This window comes from Onychostruthus taczanowskii, unplaced genomic scaffold (genome assembly GCF_017590055.1).
Source record: "Onychostruthus taczanowskii isolate IOZ18803 unplaced genomic scaffold, ASM1759005v1 scaffold12, whole genome shotgun sequence".
In the NCBI taxonomy this organism is placed as follows: Eukaryota; Metazoa; Chordata; class Aves; order Passeriformes; family Passeridae; genus Onychostruthus; species Onychostruthus taczanowskii.
The window spans coordinates 10,100,500-10,123,734 of NW_024498351.1; the positions used below are offsets into that span (position 1 = coordinate 10,100,500).

Sequence of the window (23,235 nt, forward strand, 5' to 3'; positions counted from 1 at the left end):
GACTTTCTTACTATCTTCTTCACCTTATTTACTTCATGGGCAGAGAATAATAAGGATGAGGACATAAAGAAGGTGTTTTCCAGCTTGAAAAACAAATTTCAGTTTATTAAAAATGAAAAATTTCATCCTGGAGCAACCCTTTTAATTCAATTATTTATTTAAAACCACAGCTAAAAAGAATTACTGGAAAAGATCTGTTGAAGGTATGCATCCTTGGGTTTTCCTCACTTGATTCCTCCATAATATCTGAAATCTGTAGATCATTGTTGCTGCTCTTGAATGCAGATCAGAAGGATTGGAATTTAACACTGTCACCCTCATTATATACATTGCAGATATTATTTTTTTATTGCTCAGCCTGTATCTCCAAATTTTGAGAGAGAGAGCCGTAAAACTCTACAACTCTAGTGTTAGGGTACTGCCTTCAAAACTCTCTTTTCTCCAAATTCAAATACCTGGAAGGGTGCTTACCCCCTTAATGATGCAAACAGCAGTAACTTGCATTACTAATATAGTCTTTCCAAAGCAAAGGCAGCCTTTATAGTCACACAGAGCACAGTATTCCACATCTTTGATGCAAGCCCATATGGAAAAAGCAAAATTTAATGAAATTCAAGGTCGCTGATATTATTTGCCACACCTACCCCATGGTAAGTCTCTCCACTCAAGTCTTCCACCAGCTCAGATGGTAAATTGGAGCTGCACTTGCAATATCTCAAGAAGTCGCAGACAATGGAAGGAAATTCTCAGAAAGAATTATCACTTTGAGTCTGTCCATTGGGCAGAAGACAGAGTTTTGATAATGTATATCAAATTTAACAAAATTTTATCTTTCAATATAATCCAATTTGTTTGGACAGCTTTAACTTTTGTCCGCGCATATTAATGTCTCAAATGTATAAATAATATCTTAAAGATTAACTTCTCCAGTAACCTTTTTCTATGCCAAACAGTCAAAGGAAAACCATGTGTGTATATACATAGGTACAGAGGAGTATGATTTACATATGAATACAGGAAAATCGAAGTTCATTCTATTGTCTCCAGGATGAATATGAAAAATATCATATTGGCAGGATCCAAGCAATTGTTCACAACTGGTGATCTCCAAACTGAAGCAAATAATATTTTTCTTCATGATCACACTAAATTGCATCAGTGCACTATGATGACACACTCTGTACAAACCTGGATATGGAAAATAAAACACCAAGTAGGGAATTTGTGGTCCTCAGCCAAATGAGGGGAAAATTAATGGTCAGATCAGAAGAACTAAAAAATCATATATATGTGTGTGTGTGCATTTTTTAGTTTTATGTTTTGTGCAGAATACATAGACAGAATGAAGGAAGCCGCCAGTGTAGATGGAGTATGAACAAGTGCACAGAGAGAACTTCAGGGGAGAGGAAGCGAAAAGAAGCAGACCTCTAAACAAGAGAGGAAACGCTGCTTGCTTATCACTTTCCATCACAATAACAAACAAGCAAACAAACATGCAAACAAAAAGACTAGGAGCCAAGAATTACTTGACAGAAAGCAGGCCCCAAGCAATTATGGCTACTACAGGATACAGAAATCTCTCTTGCACTGGAGGTAATAGTTTGACTCCTCCAAGGAATCTCCCCATTGTCCTGAGATAAAGCTTTCTATGTCCCCACGCTAAGGAATAGGTTTTAGATCAGCTTTGTGTATAAAATACAGTGGGGAAAAAAATCTCTTTAAAAACAAACAAAACAAGCCAGGAGTACCAGTGCAGATCATGTCAAAGCAATCAGACTCATTAGTCACCATTTAATTGTTAGAATGCCATACTGCGTTTACGCAGTTTATCACAAAGCTCCCACAAACAAATCTGCATACAAAAGTACAAACATCTGTTTATGCTTTATAGGAAGTTCCTTTCCCAGTGTAAAGGTTGAGTTTCTGCAAAGCTTGTTTCCCACGTTAAACAGAAATGGTTCTAGTCCGTAATTCCAAATAAAACAAAGTTCAACAAAACACACAGTTCCCAGTTGGACTCCCAGGGATTAAAGAGAACTAGTTAAATGACTGAGAGGAGAAGTGGATGACTTTCCCTTCTGTCCCAGAGGGAGGATGAAGTAAGAAAGCACGGGTGCAATGGGGAGGGCTGCTTTCAGGGCACAGGATCAAGAGCCCTCAAGCACCATCTTCACATTCCTCTTCCTCCGAGCAACCTGGAGCTGTGGCTCTAGGCCGGCGCCTTCCGGGCCCTTGTGGTTAGGCAGCTTCAGCCCCCCTCCTGCCCCTCTGGCTGCTCAGCAGCAAGAGACGGCCATGAGGACACGCCGAACCAGAGTTTACATTTCACTCCATGTCTCTCACTTGGCTAAACATGAAAGAAAGGCTTTGGAAGAAAAACTTTGCAGCCTACCCTGAAGTTTACAGCTGCCACTTACCCTTCCAACTCTTTGAGTAAGCAACAACAATAACAACAAAATAAGACAAAAAACATTTTAGGAAGTTAAAATATAAAATTCAGAAGGACTCCACATGACAGGTTCTTAGAATTGTTTCCTTACTTCTTATGCAAAAATATCTGAACTTCTAGTGCTACTGCTGATAGACAAACTGTTTCAATTAATTTTTAGGAAAGGCATGGATATACACATATATTTCAGACGCCAGATTCCTTTAAAGAGAATAATACATGATGACATCAAAACAAATGGCTTAAAAAGAATATTAAAAAATGCACATGTATTCATATACATGAGGCTGAGGTTCCTCAGTTTTCTTCTCCCAACCCAGATATTTTGTCTTAGAAACCTATAGAATGCAAAATTTTGCTCTTTGGATTTATACTTTTGTTTGCAGTCACCTCATTTCGAACTTTACTTTTATTTTTTAATGGGCAATATGCAACTGTACGTATTTTTCATAAGCTTAAGCCAAGAGAAACTTACGTTTGTGGAGAAACATGAGATCTGATTTCCTTTAAAAAGGGAGTTTTGGTGGCAGAAGCCCAAATGTAAATATGCTTACACTGGCACAAAACAGTGCTCAGTCTGTACATACTGCACTTGAAGAACCAACATTAGCTAAAGTAGCAAAAAATAGTAAACCCTCTCTCAAGGAAATGAGTGGAACAGACACTGGATCATGCGCATCTCTGTTTCTTTCGAAGCCTCCCAGACACGGTGCTGCTGGCTGTCCCTTTTCCAAGCAAGCAAGGCATGCCCGGCATGTTCTCTGGCTGCAAGATTGGGAAGTGGCCAGGGCTTCCCCATGAGCCAGTTGAATTTATCCAGAATAATTACACTGGTTTCACCTGTCTGAGTTTCTTAGACACTGAGTGTTTTCAAGAGGCCAGGAAGTAGTAGCTTTTGTAGCAATACTGCTTATGACAGACAAAAACACTTCTCTCAAACTGGCTACATGCTCTATCAGCTTCCAGAAAAATCCAGCTTGTCAGATACGTCAGCAGCAGGTTTTAGGCCTACCTTCCTTAAGAGAAAATCTAAAAATTGGAAGTTGATCCATGTCATGAGAGGATCTTTAACATCCCTTATTTGTGACTTTCTAGACAGAAAACTGATTTTTCTTCACTTACACTTTTTTTTTTCTTTCCATGCAATTCCTAAATCAAACCAAGAATCACATTAATGACCATGACAAGATGAGAAACTACCACAAAAAAATCTCAAGTTACACAGCAACTGGAAGTACAGTAAGTCTAGTGATACAGAGGTACTTTTTTCTGTCTTTTTCTTTTTTTTTTTCCAAAACCACCAGCATTGTAAGACATACTTGATTGCCAGTGAAAGTTGCTTTTAAATAAGGATAACACAATGCAAATGCTTGTAGCCAAAACTTGTTTGCAAGGCAGATTTGGATCAAGTGAGTTCTTAATGTGTACATTCTCCAGTAGGTACAGGTAAACCTGAGATTTCCTCTTCAGACTCCTAGTCATTCAAACCTTCTGAAGGACAATATTACTTCTTTTAATCTTCTGGTCTATTCTATTTAATATTATTGCTTTCTTGATTCAAATCTTTCAAATGCATCCTTCCTATTACTTTTTTTAAAGTTCATTTTTGCTTTCTTGCCTTCTTTGGCTTTACTAAGCTGTCCAGTTCTGCATGCAAGAACATCCCCTTTCGCATCTGTATTTTTTTTATGTCTCTTTCATCTCACTGGCTCCAATAAGTAATTTCAAGTCATAATTTATAGCCACCTGATCTGTGTAATTCAATTTTCTTTGTTTCAGCCTCCTTTGTTCCTTCTCTGCTTGCATTTAACTTTTCATGTATTTTGAGACATAGAGCATATGAAAATACTTTACCAAAGACCTCTTTAAACTGCTTATATTAAAAAATGTGTTTTCTCAAGTTGGATTTCTCTCTAAAGGAAGGAAACACGTTCCTGGTGTTAAGATACAGGTATATTGCTTTGGCCTGAAAAAATTAAAGACTCCGTTTTGTAGGACAGACCAACCTAGAGATGGTAACATTTGAAACTAAATCTCCCTGTTTCTTTTTGAGCTCCAGAAGACAAAGTGTTCCCATAAGTCAAGAAGAGTGTTAAAAGCTGGCTCCCTGCATTTACTTTTTTCATCTAAGGAACAACTCAAACAAGGTCAGATTTGTGCAAAGAAAGGCTGACTTGAGTGTTATTCATCTGTACCCAACACTAACTTGTTAGTGCAATCAACTTTATGTACTTCTGCCATCAAAACTATCTCAGAAGCCCGCAGGGGTCATCAATACAAATGAAATCTTTTCAGATACTTCAGATAAAGTGTCTCTGCGGTCCTGCTATCTGGATGACAAAAAAGTAAGATATTTTTATCTCAGGAGGCTGTACCAAGCTGCCAGTATACTGTAAAAACCATAAAAATACACCTTTGGTAACATCTGATATAAATTACTATTGCTGTACTGAATACAGTAAACCAGGGTTTGGGGATTTTTATATAATAGTTCACTAGATTCAAGAAGTGAGCAATGTTAATGTTGGTAAGTATATTCATTTCTACTGTTTTCCTACAATACAGTTGTACTAAATCTCATTTTTCTCTGCACACATAAACCAAAAGACCAAACATTTGACTTAAAACAGTGCAACTTGTAGTTGTTTTGAAATGCTGTATCCAAATATAGTTACTTGCTGTACAGCTTCTGATTTTAATGAAAGTAGAAGTTTAGCATCAAGAGGAAACTAGCTAGCCAGGTTACCCTGATCAAAGAGATCAGGGTTTGAAGCCCAACTGTGTGTAACTTAACCCATATAACAATCATAATTTTGAAGAAAGAGTACTTTAAGAAAAATACCAGGGTGCACAATTAAAAAAAAAAAAAAATCAAGCCAACCTATTTCTTATACTTTCACAATCAGTAAAAATTTTAGGATCTTAATAAATGAGGAAACAGGATTAAATTTTTACTGTTGCTTAATTAACTGAAGTTAAAAATTCTTTAGTAGACTATATTAATTTTCAAGGTTTCGTCCATCTAACGCAGGTTGACACACCAAGTGTCCCTAGAGCCCTTTGCCTGACTCTGTTCAGGACTTTATCAGCTAACTTTGCTCTTGGTAACTTGCAGAAGAATTTCAAAGCACAGACTCAGAGAAACCTGTATTTTGTAGCAGATGGGTAGCTCCTTTATTCTTGTAAGCAATTCCTATGTGCTTTTTTGAGGTAAATTCTCAATGGCCTACTCAAAGTAGCCATTTTATTAAAGCCCTTTTTGCTTCCTCTGTCTTAACAGCTTTTAGAAGAAAACATTTTGGCTTTTTTTTTCTTGTCTGATGTTCAGAAATAAATATAAGGTTGTTTAATGTAAGTATGAGCAACTCTTTCCCACAAAGTTGTTTTGAAATTAAAAGCTGGAATACAGGAGAATGAAAGGAATTTAAAGATGTTGCCTTAAGGCCTAAGCAATCACACTAATAATATGGAAGGTTAGGAAGGGACGTTTACAAAGCTTTCCAAATGCACTTCTCCCAGTCCGTTTCTGTGTCACACCTTTGTAAACACTTTTTTTTTCCAAATAAAAAGTGTGTCTTCAGAATGCTTCCTTTTTTTTCTTTGCCTAGTCAAAATGCAAAATTCTCAGCTACTTCCTTTCCCAAAGTTTGTTAAGTAAAGAAAATTCTGAGCACTTTCCACTGAACTAAACCTCTAAGTTAATAAAATAAGTAAGCAAAAAATAGGAGAAAGTGGAGGAGAAAATAATTATATCCTGCCCAAATCATGTCCCCAAATATTTTAACTGTATGCACTTGACATGTTCAAGATTGCTTCTTCCACAAGCCAACAAAATGAATTATGAGAAAACTGCCCTGCACAGTAAAGATTGAGGAGGTAACTTTCAAGATGCAGAAGAGAATGCAGATCTGTATTGCTGTTGATTTGCATATCAAACATCTCCATTCTGAATCTTTAAAAACCTTTTGATTAATTGTTTACTACAAAAGATTTTTGCTTTAAAAAATGCCAGATCCTTGAAAGAATCTAAACAAAACCTTAAATTGTGCACTGCATAGAGCTAGGATGTTTATATAAAATAGCTGTTTCCAAAAGCAATGATTTGTTTGAAAGATCTGCTTTTATAAGCTGTTACACCAACACCACTGCTCAAACTGCCACTATCTTCATTGGCTTTCTCTTGGTATGTTCTGACTCGTGGGCATTTGATGTCTCCATCAAACTTCATTTTTCTTGTCCCAGTGTCACCATAGAGCAGCATGGATCTCCTAATCTCTTTTAGCACATGAAGTTAATATGCAGCACAGGTTCACTCAGCACATAGATTCTCCTAGCAATGTAACTTCCAATGCATTCTCTTTTCAGGTAATATCACCCATGGCTTCTAAGACAAGAACACTGCACACTGCAAGAAGAAGGAAAGAAAAAGACATCCACCCCTCTTGGCAAGGATACGTTTACAACTCTGAGACTTACTAGTCCTACTCTGAAGTGCCGCTAACTTCTGTACATCCCTGAAGAAGTCTCAGTGTGGGATGTCAGAATATATCTAATGCTCCCCAAACATATCCCATTTCTCATTATTAAAACCCCCATGAATATCCAAAGTTAGAAAGGCAGGAACACCAACTGCTTTGAAAGTTTTGTTGTTCCAAATTCCTCTACCCCTATAAAACTGCAGAAAATTACCTCCCAGTTATTAATTTAATCTTTTTGAAGAACAGTTCGGAAAAAGAAAAATAGATGCAATTGATTACTAGTCCACTAATGTATTTTTATTATTTTCTAGCCGCTTGACACTTTGAAAAAAGTGTCTTTATAATGGTAAGACAAACTTTTTTTTTTTTTGGCAGGGGGAGAAAAGAAGAAAGTGAACTGGAAAAATGTAGCAAAAAAAGAAGCAAACAAATTAAAAAATATCAGGATGAAGTCTATGAAAGTCAAGAGCCTGACAAAGACCTAACAAAAGACTTTGAAATAGTATGTCTCAAGTACTTTTCTAAAATACATATATCCCTGAAGCTCAGAGTACAGAACTATTTGCCTGTTCAAAATACCTAATTACAAGATAGCACTTTTGTGTTTATCAAGAAGCTTCATTTTGCACAGTTATCTAGTAAATGCCTTTCACAACAACTCACTCCCATCCAAAATCTGTTGCAGGAAATGTGACAACTTTCTGGTGTGAACAACTTCTTAAATATAACTTGCTTTTTTGCTTATTATATGAACATAATATCACAAAACAGGAGAAAAGAAAACCCTTCAGACCACTACCAAAATACAGACCACATCTCAGTGTTAAACTCTTTCCCTAAATTCCTTCTTGCACAGCTAATACATAGCCCTTCCTTTCATTCATTTTAGTTTCCACATAAACTGGAAATTACACGTCTTTGGCATTCTTTTGCTGCTGCCTAAATGCATACTTATCCTTCTAATACAGTGATTTAGAATTTACTTTCACTGTCAAAAGCCATAAATGCAATTGTCTAAACAGCCAAATAATTAATTCCCAAGTAAGATGCGTGCCATTTTGAGCTCCAAGTTCAGAACAGAGATATTCTCACGTAAACTCAGAATGCTTTTCTTTCCTTTTGGCTTAATGCAAGGCAGCTAGAGAAACCACAGACCTTAATATACCCTTCCACAAATAAAGCATCAATAACTGCAGCTGTTATAATTTCAAATCTGCCCTACTAACTGAACTGCCATCCAACCTTATAACAACTTCTATCAGTCACCAGAAAGGGGAAAAAAAAATCACCTAAACATCCAGAAAACAACATCTTGCTGCAATCTACAGAGGGGCAGACATACCATACATGACAGCTGGTGAGATTTCTGTATCATACCTAGTAGTTAAAATGATACAGTCAACAGCAGTCTCAGAGAAAGAAACCATCTTGCAATGCTTAGAAACATCTCCATTTCATTTGGTTTAATACAATTTTTTTTTTCATATATTAAGACAAAATCTCACCACATTAGAAGAAATAAAAGGGAATCTATATAAAGCCATAGGGCATTGCTAACACCTAGAAAAGATTCCATGATTAATGCCATACTAGTGGGCTGTGCTGTGCTGGAGTAGTGGTAACACATTGAACTATGTCATCTGCCAGTCTTTGCATGGCTAATCAGAATACATTAGCTTCTTTGATTTTTTGCATTAAACAGAAGCCATAAATACTGGAAAAGTAGATGCATTTTACCAACCACATATCAAATTCTCTCACAAACGGAACTTTACAGCAGCACTTTACAAAACACATTCTGCTTGCTTACTTTACAAGAAAAAAACCCCGTTAATCTACTTAGTGTAGAAGATTGGAACACTCAGTTTCTCAACAAATCCCTAGGACACAGGAGGCCCTTGCCCCTGTTTCAGGGAGCTGATATTTTAACACAAGCTTCCGAAGTTCCAGAAGGTTTACCAACAATACAAAAATTTAAGAGTAATGCTCTGTACTGTTCTAAAGGTTTTTACACTTTGAAAATTAATATAAAGAAGCTTCCCTCAATGTGATGTGCAAATGAATACGTTTACCTCTTGCACCAAGAAAAGGAGAGGGAATTCCAGATGAGAAGACAGACTGAAAAAAAAATCTGAGAAGAATAAATGAGAAATGAGATTGCTAAAAGCAAAATCTTACTGAGCTTTGAAGATGAGGAGTTAGAACATGATACAGGAGGAGAAAAGCGGGCAAGTGACTCGGAATAAGTGACTTGGTGAGATTATTCTTGGTGAGATCAGCATGAAGAAATGTTCCTTTAATCTCTCAAAATACTTTGCTGCCAAAACTTGGGCAATGGGAAAACACAGAGCTGCAAATTAAGAGGTTGCTGCATTTTTTGATGAAAACCTATCAAGGTTGACAGGCCTGACTTTTTATCTGAGCATGCTTTGCTTTCCACTACAATCAAGTGTGAATTTGTTGCCCACCAAAGCAGTACAAACTCTAAAATTACAAAGGCACTGTTAATGGTATTTAAAATGAGAGTAACCACAGGCATCTCTTCTGTCTGAATTTGATTTTACAGTCCTAGAGATAGCATCTGACATTCCATTACCTTCTGAGAGAGTGTTTCTAGGTTTATTTACCATCACTTCAACTATTTTGTAAATGCTCAGGTGCTTGTTCAACCTTTTGAATGAACCCACCATCACTATCACACATCCTTCTCAGGTATTCTCTGCAAACTTCTGTTGCCAAAAACTGGAGGGACTTTTGCTAAGCTTGATTTAGGACTGGTATCATGTCCTCTTTCTCTTAAACCCCCCTCACTCTCTTAAAATTCATTTGGAATCAATTTGATTCCTTTAATATCCTGACTTCAAACAGCTTCTTGCCTATTGCAGAAAAGAAAAGGTGCTAATCTTAGCTGTCACTGTAGCACACACAAATACACATTCACTGCATGCACAGAGTAAATAACAAACTATTTGCTATTTATTCTTACTCATCTTTTAAATTTTTCATGCTTCAAAGCAGAAGATTTTTATGGTACTCTACTTAAAGCAGCTGGTCGGCATTTTGAAAAGGCAACTAATCCTAGCTGAAATGATGCATCTTTTTCTAAGACAACGTTCCTGTATGCTCTTTTTTATAACAAAAGAGCCAGAAAAATGCTACATTAACATTTATCCCTTGTGCAGTGACAAGCTGGAGTCTTCTCTGCACTTCCCGGTTATTTCATCCAGTCTGTAGAAGTAGACAAACAGCAAACGAGCCTTCTGCTCAGTTTAGTACTAGTCAAACAGGCTTGAACACATAGTGCCTACAGGAAAGGATTATGCTTCACATTTCATACTGTTCAAATGGATCTGTTTTAGCATAAAAGTATTACTGTAAAAACCCAAACTGATCTGCATGTCTTGAGTTATGAAGTCTGAATTGGTACGTTGCATCACCACACCCCCATCTGCTGTCACTGTACCTGTACAAGCCCTCCCTGAGTTCCAGCTTTTCTCAATTCCTTCAGCATCCTTCATCACCTTCCACCTTCTCCAGGCTTCCTTTCTGCAGGGGAGGTCAGTGAGGAGCTTCGCACTCGGCTCCCCAAGCCCTTCTGCAAGCCTATCCCACCGTTCCCGCTCTCCCTGTCCCTGGAGATGAATTGGCTCTGCTCTGTCAGTAGTGCAGAAAGACATATTCTATGTGCTAATTTTAATTAACCCCTTATTCCATTAAAAGTTGCCACTGGTTTTACATGGCAGCTAGTAATGAAGCAAGATGAAGAACTCCAGCACACCCTGGCCAGGTTTTCTCCCAAGCTGCTCCAGCCCAGACTGTCCTTCACTGTACAGGAGCACCTGATTCTTAGAAAAACTATCAGCTCAAACGAAGCAAAATCTCTCAGTACTCTAACACCACCATCAGAGGCAGGGAGAGTTGCATAAGCAATACACAAAGTGTAACGAGATAATTCAGGGTAGACAGATAAAGATTTTCCATGTAGCTCTTCAATGCAGCTGTTTCTCCAAAAGATTTGTTGTGGTTTTAAGCATGACAGGTGAGGAAGGTTTAGAAATGCTAGGCAACAGGAGGCTTACAATGCAAGGATAACCTGTTCACCTCTCAGTCTTTTACTGCAGAAAGTTACCAGAACTTGGGCCCAAGGAGGTCATAGGCTGATTTTGTTTACACCAGTTCTGCTCCTCTAGTCCACTTGCACTGTTACCATTTTATTTAGAGCTGGTTACAATAAACAGAACAGATTGCACTGTGACATAGAAACTAGAAACTGGTAAACTACTTAAATAAAGGCTGTTCCAGCAACTGTGTCTGCATTCATTGTGGAAGAGGAAATTTGACACTAACAGGTTGATCATTACTGTGCTGTCATAACACAGATTAAACCTCTATGTTTACATAAGATTTCATCAGGAAATCTTCCACCATCTTTTTTTTGTATTTGGTAGACACTGCCTGTACATTGCAACCTTTGAGTCTTACACAAAGCTGCTTCTTGCAGGTAGTCCTCTACTTCACAATACACATTCTTTCTACTTCAAGCAACAATTTATTAGCAATTCTACTCTATTTTCATATGCATTTTACTAAAAGCCCTTCACCTCTCCGAATGTTATGAGAATTTTATAGTCACTTTCTAAACCAACATCTGAAGTATCTCTTGGACTTAGATCACAATTCATGAGTCTCTGTATCTATAAAAAAACAAGTTTATACAAGAGTTGGGCTTATTTTACTCTTAAGTATTTGAAAAAGCAAAGTAATTTTTTTCCATTTTCCTATGATACAGTCACAAGGGAAACAATCCATTCTTTCATCCAGTTGAAGAAAAATGACTATTTTACATCCATAGCAGAGGGTTTATATTTTATACTATGAACGTTTTCAGATCTGCTTATAGTTTTCATTTGCATTTGTGCCATAAATGAAAATTTATGCTGCTATATAATGATTTTAATCAAATAGCTATATGAATGAAAATATTTAGTAAGTAGATATTCTGGTACACTTTTCTCTTTTTTTCATTTTGAAGCAGGCTTTAACATAATGTATATGAACTACACTGTTTTTTTAATGAAATTAAAATGGAAGCTGTTCTCCAGCAGTAGACTACTCATCCAAACATTCCCTGGAATCACAGTATAATTCACTCAAAGTATTACCTCTGAAGAAATAAAGCATGTGGCCACTAGGTCCTCAACATCCATTGTTTTCTTCTATGGATCCATTCCCACTACAGATTACTTGTGTAATATTGATCCAGCCAAACTTTTCTGAGCCTAAAAATGTTTTTAGTCCTTTGGTTGCAAAATGTGATACATGCCATGATCTTAATGTTTTCTTTGAAATAATTAAAGCAGTTCTTACTCCAGCCAGGTTAATCTCATTAAAAGTTTATTCCATGGAAGTTAATTTCATTATATTCTTCCACTGTAAAAGGGCTTCCTGTCTTTGAGATGCCACAGCGAGCAAATTAATAACCATCTACATACATTAACAGGGATTGCATAGAATAATTATGTTTCATAAATAAATACTTAAGAATAGCTTACAAGAAGTACAACTTTCTCATTTAAATAAAAAGTATTTTAATTAAGCAAGTGCAACCATAATGTATTATTATGGGAAAGCACTGCTTTGGAGCCAAGAGTTAAGAATCAGATAGGATAATGAAAGGCTGACAGCTCTTTAATTCTCTCTCTTAACTATTCGTGCTACTCAACTGGTTGAGATATATTTGGAAAGCAGAATTCAGTCATCCTGCTTCAGAGTTCTCGGACTCAGACTCCACAAAGGCCTGATGGAAAGGCAATTCCTGCAGCAGGACTCTCAAAATAAAGTGAAACTCCACCTATTTTTGTCACCATGGTAGGACAGCTTGCACCTTGAGACCCACTGCTAATGGAGTTGGTTTTGTTCAGCTCTTGTATGAGACTGTAGCTTATTTATACAGCATCAAACAGATCAACTTCTCTTAAAAGAAGCACAAATACACAGCCCTATGAATCACAACATGAACACAGCCCTCAGCTTTGTAACTGCTCCACTCAGCACGTTTATGTGAATTGGTGCCGACACAGAAATACGGACCTGAATAAGGCCCTGAATTTATCCCTGTAGGTACAAAACCTGCATGTGGTGAAACAACACTTATATCAGGTATTGGTACATGCTGTCATCACATACTTTCAGTGATCCTGTAAGGTAAATATTCTTCAGCCACTGACTTAAGCTCAAAGTGAAACAAATGATCTTATAAGCAAAACCCCCTTCATGTCTCTCCTAACCTTCCTGTCAGGTTTTCTTGACATTCCAGTTTTTCCCTATTCACTCAGCTCTGTTCTCTCTTTTTAGGATGGCTGAAGCTTAGAATTTAATGTGATCCTAGACACTGTTTTGGAAAGTATCATATAGCAACACTAATGTATATCATGACATTCTGTCCAATGTCTTCAACAGTGCTGACTCGCAAGTCTGTACCCAAACTGTCTCAAAGCAGGTATTTAAGGTTGTTTCTGAAGAGCCCATTAAGGCTGTGATGCAGAAGAACACTTCTTCCAGAAAGGCACCAAGTCTTTAACTGAAAATATTGATAGACAATTTATCCATTAGAAGATTTTCACTGGCATCCCATGCTACAATGATTTAGATGCTTCTTAATGCACTCATGGTAACTTTAGTCTGTTATTTACTATCACTCTTCTGATTACAAAAAGCTGTCATTTGTATTAATATTGCTATTCATTCTGCCACTTGGTATATGAAACTAGTACTGCTAATATTTTTAAGCTTTGGGAAAGTAGCTCTTTTTGAATCACCAAACATCAGGGGTTGCTTATATTGAACAAATTACTCCTTTTTTATAAGCAACCAATACTTTGTCTTGAACTTCATTATGACTAGATGCATGAGATCTTCAGAATAAGACTAATGTACTGAAGAATTTCAGTCTGAGACACTTCTTCTTTGATATCCCATTAAAAGCTTAAGCAGTAAATGATTTTTTCCATTTTTAAGTTTTTTTAAAAATTTATTTAAAGAGCTGAAAACTAATTACATATAATCTTTCTCTTTGCTCTATTCTCCTTCTGATACTATTTAAGATCTTCTCACCTTTCCCAAAAGATTAAGTTTACCCAAGTACAAAGTCAAACTGATCCTATTTTATAATCTCTATCAGTTATGAATCCTGGATGACAGCATCCAGACTGTAAGAACACATATGTAGAGTATGTGAAGTGCTATTCCTAAATGTATTCAAAATCCTTCCAATACAACAAGGTATTGTTTACATCTATCTGAAGATACTTTCAATGAAAAAAAAAAAATCTAATATTCCCTATACCAGAAGCAAACTCAAAGAAGGTAATTGGAAGTCTGGGGTTCACCAAATCAGAATGGTTACATCAATGATACCATTAATGCCTTTGCACCACACAAAGTAAGATCTCTTCAATATCAAAGACGAGTCAAGTCAGATGAACACAAGTTCTGCAGCTGTGCAACATTAACACAGAAATGCCATCCAATTTTCATGTGCTTTCATAGTTCAGTCACATAACTCCAATTTCTGTGACAATTCTTCTGATTCTGATACTGATCTTAGCATTTATTTCAAAACTCTAAGCTTTACAGTTCCTTAAACATATGCCCTGATATATTCACAAATACCTTCAAAACTATTTTGGCTCTAGAACAAACAAGGTTTCAAAATGTGGAATTATAAACAAGGTTGCCTCCAATCTTGATAGTTTCTTTTCTTTAAACCTGAGTTTGTAAGGCCTTCCCCTATCATCCTGAATGTTTTGAGTTGCTGGAAACAATGACTGACTAGTCTCTAACATTATTTATGAGACTTGAAGTGCAAACGAAACCAGAAAAACAACCTTTCAAAGCTTTGTCTCATCTACAGGCAACTCAAATCTTCCCCATTAGTAAGTTTGTCTGAAGCCTTCTCTGAATCCCTTAACAATCTTTATATAATTTAGGAAGGAAAGGCCAAGTGATCATTTCTGTGGTAATTGTAACAGGAGTCCTTATTTACGAAAACTGTAAGACTTTCCACTTTTTTCAGTACCCTCGATTCAACCTGTAAACTTTGCAGACTGAGGAGGAAATCTAAACACAAAAAAGAAGCCACGGATTCTCTACTTAAACACATGTTAAGATGCAAAAGCAAGGTTACTGTTGTTCTTTTTCCAAAATATCAGTTAAAGTACAAAAAACAGAGGAAATTTCTTTAATGTTGTGATGATTATCTGTCATAAATTCCTGGCAATGTTAAAAAATTAAGAATACATAAGGTCAAGCTAGAAAAAATACCCAAAATAGTATCTTAAGCATGTTTTCATTTTTTATTTACATTTTTTGGGGAACAACAACAAAAATCTCTTCTGGCAGATATCAAGGTACTTTCCTGTAAAATGTCTCTGTTTTGGTTAGACATGAACATGATCATCCTGCAGTACAAACAAAATTCACCCTTCAGAAAAAATTGGTGTGACACCATGGTGCTCCCAAGTATTCTGCTGTGTACATGCACACACTTCTGAAAACCTCATTTATCATCCACACATCAGGCAAAATACATTGCAAATTTATTACATTGCCTAAAGGAAATAAAACACATTATCTCATTATTCAGGTGTTCAAATTTAATTTCCTTTCAGTTTTTAAGTCTACATTAGCAGCTTACATTTAGTTTAAACTTCCAGATAAATAGTAAATAATTAGCTCTTCATAAAAATGGCAAGAGAGTATCTCCTATGCTTCTTGCATCACACTGTTTTTGTAGTTTTCAAACTTTCAGCTGGGAGCACTTAATACATCTTCCTATTTGTTTTTGCAGAGCTATACTGCTCAAGAGTTTGGCAACATAAGGTTTGACTGCTGGGTATTCCAATTAAATCATTTAGATGTTATGAAACGTCAGACATGGCCTCTCCTCTCTCTCCCTTAAAAAAAAAAAAAACAAAAAAACAAAAAAACACCAAAACCAACTAACCAACCAACAAAAAAAGACATTTCTGGAATGTACTTACATAGTTTAGTGCAAGTAAACAAAGCACTGTATTAAATTGCCCTTGCAAATACACTGCTAACTAGTTACAAGTAAAAGCTTCTCCAGATTTGTAAAATGTAGTACAGCTTGGTTTCCTAAATTTCCTTTACTTATATCTCTAACATTGTCCCTAAAACTACCCATACTCATATGTTCTCTGTTAAATTCAACATGAGTCTTTGAACACTGTACAGAGGAGTTTAGCATAAAAACATACCCTAAAGAAAAGCACTTTAGAAATCAGCATTGTCATCATTACAAATCAGGATGTACTTTAAAAGCAAGTAATTGATTTTCTTTTAAAATATTAATGACAACAATAAAAAAGCCCCACAAACTTTGGAATCTTTTTTTCAATGGCAACAGTTATTGTTAACATCTGCTCTAAACATGAGCTAGAATATAAACCTTAATAATGTGGACAAAAATTCCAAGATCCAATATGACTTTACAGAAAAAAAAAAAACAAAAAAACCCCGATTTGTATGAAATGTTCCATGTCTCTTATGGAGCCAAAGGCAATTTTTAGCTTGGTTACATTTGAATAGGAATCCCTGCGGTCTTGGCCAGCTCCACTCCTCTCTCTATCAAGCTGAATTAAAACAAGCAGGAACAAAAAAAGGCAGAGTGCCACATTAGTGCCGTCCTCTGCCTGGTTCTCTGTGGCTGCTGGCTGCTCACTGAGCACATGGATAATCTGACACTAGCTCCAAGTGTCCCTGTTCCAGATGGCTGCTAGGGGACATAGGAGTGGTAAGGGACACTGGCAAACCCCAAACACTATGGGGCCAGTTAACATAGAGGACATCAAGAGGCATCGCAGGTCACTCCAGCATTGGTACAGGCCTAAATCTTAACCTAATGAAAGTTAGCAAACCTCCTTAAAAAGGAGACTGACAGCTGAAGTGCCTTTCAAGAAAGTTACATGTGCATGAATTGGAGAAATAAGGTAGGTGGTCTTCTACTCTCCCCCAGCCAAAGGAACAAAGGAACAGGATCAGCTTTTGCCTTTGCTTGGGTTCACTGGTTTTATTGCTGCAGTTTATCACCAGCTAATATTCAACATGTTGAACAAAGACCAATCAGCCAGTAAAGGGAAAATTGCTAGAAAGCAAACATACAGGCAGGGTACCAAATGAACAATTACAGTATAACCACAGCTTCAGCAACACACAAATTGAGATAATGGGATTCACCTGGTCTTTCTAGGGAAGAAAGTTCTCTGCCTGTGCTTCCAGATCAGCCCACACAGACCAACCACTTCATTTACTGACAAATGTCCATTATCTTATATTTGCTTTGTTAAATAAAATTATCTGCCTTGATAGGGAGTTACAAATCTAGATTTCCTAATGAAAAAGCTCCTAGCTGAGAGGACAGTAACAGGCAGACCCAGCTGTGTAAGACAGCCATCAAAGCCAGACTGCAGCTACCCTGCGGCTCCTTGAGCAGTGACTGCTCCACTTTACCACAAAGGGGAAAACCACACAGTCTCCTCTCCTCTCCTCTCCTCCCCTCCCCTCCGAAAGTCTCAGTTTGTGAAATATGTTACAGGGTGACCACTTAACAATTACAGATCAGAAAAACTAGGAACATTATTTAGCTGGCTCTTCTTAAGGACTAGGACTAGCCACATACTCTCAAGTAAAAAGCTCACCTTTACAGCTTCTGGTACAAATGACAGCATTTTGATTTTAGCTTGGTTTGTATTCTCAAACTGTAGCTAAAGGCTTCAAATTTGTCAGTCATTCACCTGAAATAATTTACTGCTTCTCCTGAACTGTTACCTTCAATTACATCAGTGTGGCTTCACAGTCAGTGAAGCAGGCTGGCATCCTAAAAATACCAGACAGGCTGTAATGGTTTCTGAAACATCATGTCTTACCACACCAATGAAATTCAAGAACAAACACAGAAATACAGTACTTAAAATCTTACCTATATGACATACCTAAATCTTCTACAAGAAAGAACTGTTTCCTGCACTCAAAATCCTCCTCCAGAGAAAGATCTCACATCAAAAACAGGAAGGCAAAGAATCCCAGTCTAGTTTCGCTTCAAAGAGGTGATAATCTATTGGTTCATCCACAAGACAAATTTCAGATTTCCCAGAAATTAAGCTGATGTTTTGGAACACAGAATGTACAGAACTACTTGTTTTACATAACCATAGAGAGATTATTCTCCCATTACATCACTCCCAAAATGTCACTGTAATGATACTTCATTAACAAAGGTTCAGCTACAAGGTCTTTTGGAAGTTAGCTTTTTTTGCTTTAGATGAGATTTTGATACCCAAGTTAGCCTAGTACGTAACAACTCAAAGTTGAAATATTAAGCCTTTCTTACTGTATATTATTAAATTAAATTTAAAAATTAAATTATGCTAATATATAGAATGCTAATATAGTTTCTCAGCTTTAGTCCTCTGAGATTGTATCAGTAAAATACAAAGTCAAAAGAAAAATTAGTCAGAACAAATTTTAATATATTTGGACTGTATAAAATAAAACATAACATAGATATACCTCTATATAGACATTTTGCCTTGGGGCTTTTGTTGGGTTTTTATATCGTTATGCATACACAGAGGTTATAATATAAAAAATTGGCTTGAAAATCTGAATGTAGCAACAGAGAATTGAAATTTCCCCTTTTAACACTAGAAGTTGAAGAAATCTGCACTTCTCCAAGAGTTTTAGACCTCCACAAATTATTTCAAGCAACAAGATTCTTTTTGTATGGTTGTTTGGTGCTTAGTAAATAAAGAAAATATATATCTCTAACTCTATTTAAGTACTATCACTGTGACTGCAAGGAGTTGCCAAACTTGCTCTCCCCTTCACATCTTTGCTACAACTGGTCACCCCTGGAATAGTTAAATACTTTACAAGTTAAGAGTTTTATGCTTCTCCTGTCTTCAATTTTATCTTCTGCTTTCCATAAACTTCAACCTGCTCACTTTCAGTCTTTGAGGAAGAACACCTTTTCTTTATACCCCATTCTGATAAAGGGTTCAAAAATGCAGTATTATAAAAAAACCCAAAAACTAAACAAAGCCCTATTAAACTTCGAAAGCTGTTAATTTAACCCTCTACCTTTTAAGGATGTGAATTAACTTCCTTATCTTTTTTTAAACATTTGCCCAACAAATAAAGTGATGTTTTGGATTTGATTTGGGTGTAGGGTTTTTTTTCTTCTTTTTTTTTTTTTTTTAATATATCCAGCAATTAGTTTATTCCAGCAAAGATAACAGTTCTGAGTCAATAACACTCCAAATATGTGCTGTTCCCTACTGCCTTACTTTAATTACTACATACAAATATTGTTTATTTAAATCTCTTGGAACCTTGATTGTTTCCAGGTACACAGGTAGATCAAGCTAAGTGGAGTGGAGAAAGGTTTTGAACAATCTGTCTGAGACCAGAAGAGGCTTCCATAGCAGAAGTCCATACCCAGACCAACTGGGCAGCAATCCATCTCCTCAGAGTTCAGCAATTGCTCTGACAAAGCAATAGATAACAATCTGCTCAACTAGTCTCTTCCAGAAGCACCAAAAGCTCAGTTTTGTTGTGTTTCATCCAAAGATGAAATAAAGCCACAGAGCCTCAGAAAACTGCACTATGAACAGAGAAAGCTGTATGGCAAAAAGCATTTGAATGCTTTTCAAGAGGTTCCAGAGATGGCAAGCATCAACTTGGTAAAACATACAAACAAAAATAGACTCTTCCATATAGGAAACTCCTGTAGACATACAAATGGATAACATGTTATGATTTAATATTGAAACACCTCTGAAATCTAGGGAAAAGAAAGACATGCAACCACTAATCCAGATAGGACACCTGAAATACTCAGCTAGCCAAGAGACCAAATGATGCTCTATCTGTATGTAAACAGGAGGAACACTTCCTTTCCAAACACTCACAAGCAAAAACAGAGGAGAGAAAATTTATCAAGAACGCTTGAAACAGTATATTGATGGGATCACAAAAATTAGCATTGTCATATCAAGCTTTGCACTGTGAGCTGTTAAACTCAATCTTCTTTTACAATGATTAAAGCATTGGCTTTTGCAGGAAAAAAACACCAGTCCCTTCCTTGCATTTCTGGTTCACAGCGCTTTTCTGCCACTGCCTACCTGAGTGGATCAGCTAAATTACCACTTAAATACCTTGGAGAAGGAGAAAAGAAGGCTTACAAGCAATTTTAGGAATAAAGCAACTCAAACACAAATTTTTAGAACAAAGCATCATTTATATCCCATGGACACACATCAAATGTCCCTTGCTTTAAGAACAACATCTATCTGTTCTCTCCTTAGACTTTTATTTTTAGTTAGCTAGAGATAATCTCATATAAATACATCTGGCCCCAGAGGAACCAGCTGCAATATGTAAATTTTACTGAATGGAAAACATTTGGGGGATTATTTTCTAGCTGCCCCTTCCCAGACAGTCTCACTCCTCAAGATGGACTGAGCTGCGCTTCCTCATGTGGGTAACTGAGACTTGATTCAATTACCGTGACGGGCATACACACATACACACATCATTGGGCTGAGTAAGAACTCAGGCACAAACTAAACTTTAAAGTTGAAGCACTAAGACTTAAAGCCTTCAACTGTGGACCCTGCTTGGCTGTCAAAAAGAATAATTGATACAAAAAGAGAATGTGCACATCTCTCCTGTCATCCTCCACATCCTACTTGAAAGCAAATATTATTGAAAAACTATGTTCTGCAAATGTATTTTCCAGTGTTGAATAACCAACAAACTCCAGAAAACTACTGCAGTTAACATTAGGAAAAAACCCTCCAAACTATTAAATGCACCATTAAAAATTCATTGTGCTCAATACTTTCTCTTTCTGACAGAGCATTTTGAAGTCTGACTCATAGTTTGGATTACAGTATGTGAGGCAGGCAAATGGAAATGGAAAAGCTAATGTCCATCAGCCTAGCTATTTTCTATATACTGTTTTTGTATTAGCATTTCAAAGAATCTATGAATTAGAAATCAGCTGTCTCCAGATGTGCAGTGGGACTCCAGTTACTCAGAAAAACCTCACAAATTATGTCAGGAAATCCAAGAAAAAGTAATCAGTACTTCCAAATTATTTAAGGCAGTGTTAATGACTATGTTATTATAGCTTGCAAAATTCTTTTTAAAATCACAAGTGATGATTTTAAAATGCTCACAAACACACTTCTGGCAATGCACACAGACTCCTCTTAGGAATTGCTTATTACATTGGTAGTCAGCATCCCTACTACAGCAGATTTTGTGCATGTTATCACTCCCATAAGAACAAAAAAAATTAATCTCTTATTCTTCTGTTTCCCAAAACCAATCAGCAACATAAAGTTACAGTTTCGTTAGCCGGTGTTAACAGAAGCCAGGCAGAATATTATCTTCTGGGTGAATGAGCACTAGTACCCATTCATATTTTGGCACAAGTTTGTTCACTAGCAGCTTGACATTAAAGCAGAACAGCAGCTTTCTGCAATAATGACCTACTGTGCTATTTTAATATGAAGCGTGTTTTGGACATCGAAGAAAGAAAAAAAATAAAGGGAATATTAAAACATATGACAAATTTTCCTTATGATGCCTCAAAATATGTAGTAGAATGCATTAGATAAACAAATATATGCAGCTGAAGTATAACTAATTTCCTTGGGAAAGGCTTTCTATTTTGCAGATGCATTGAAGGCTTGGAGTCTTAGAAGGAAGCACTTTGGAGAATGCTGAAGGTTAGATTTTGTTTTGTTTTCTCTAAATATTTGTTACAGGGAATACAGGCTCTTGAAAAAAAATATGCTTTTCTGTTGGCCCTCATTTTTCCCAGCAGACAATAGCTGCTACTGTCCAGCGTTTAAATGACCTTTGCCCTGCCCTCCTACTTTGTTTCCCTTAGGAATGTCATTCATCCTTTTGTAACACTTTGCAACTCATTATTGCCTTACTTTTTCCTGCCACTTTTGTTCTGGTCTTTAAAAGAGAACATATACACTGTTTCAATCTAAGGGGGAAAAAAAAATTGAAAAGGAAATCATTAGTACTTGGGAGAATGTCCAGAGACAAATATTCATGTTGTACTTCAATGTAATCTGGGTTTTGACCCATAAATTTACTAAAAGTAGTTAGTGAACTAACTGTAGACGTAATTAATTAAACAAACAGAAAATTTAAGGATATTTCAATTTTTCCTCATTATATTTTCTTTCTCATTGATCCCATAACCTTGTCAACATTTCATCATGCATTTGTAAGGGAAAAGAGGTTGCACCCCCACCCATCTCAAACCAGTCTTTATGTGATCTTGGTTTGCTCACACCTTTCCTATAGAAAACCTGCATTTGTTTAGGAGAGGCATAATCCTTATCTACACTAATAATTTTCACAACATATTTTCACTGGTACCATTGCTTCTTCTGATACACAGACACCAGGAACAAAGGCAGACCTCCTGCTTTTGTAACACACCCATTCAGCTGTAACACAGCTGAATATCAGAAGAGACTCAACTTCTTTTAATAACCACTCCTCACACATGTAGAGGTACAGTATGTTTCTTTGTAAATTTCTTTGAAAAAGTACGTGAAAAGAAAAATTTCAACTGAAGAGTCAAAAGCGTAAATGACTCAACTTCCCCAACAACTTTAAAAGGACACCATTTTCACAGTCAGCAATACAGACTAATAACATTTTCCTTGACCACTGGTCTTTGCCTAGGAGCAGTAAAAATACTGGTAATAAAACACAAAAGTATCCAAAGATTACAGGAAAGTGGCAGCTGCAAAAGTGCAAAATTTTGAACTACTTTAGAACTGCTACATATTGAAATATACTTTGGCAATCAAACCTAACTTTCAGAAATACATAAAGAGGGAATACAAAGCTTAAAATAAACAGCTGGAATAATTCTTCTAAAAAACAAGCATTACAAGGCAACATTTACAAAAATTTACTGTTACAAAAATGATACAGAACATTATGAACAATATATTGACAATTTAGTTAACCAATAAGATAGGCACAATTTAAACCATTGCCAAAACAAAAAAGGTTTCTAGAGGATATGGTTGGGGAGACACTAAAATGATTCAAAATTACAACTACCTTCTGTGAACCAGCAACCTGGCAGGAAAAAAAACATCTTCCCCTTTTCTGTTAATTTACCAGATTATTTCTCCCCATGCTACACACTAGCAAGAAAAATGAAGTCTTTGTTTCCAGTTTTCC

General features: G+C 36.5%; 1 protein-coding gene across 4 annotated transcripts in view; it reads right to left on the bottom strand.

The window, feature by feature from the left end:
- The window catches only part of SH3RF1 (SH3 domain containing ring finger 1), an 82,403-nt gene that overhangs the window by 33,209 nt on the left and 25,959 nt on the right, over window positions 1-23,235 (bottom strand). The gene's annotated exons all lie outside the window — the stretch shown is intronic.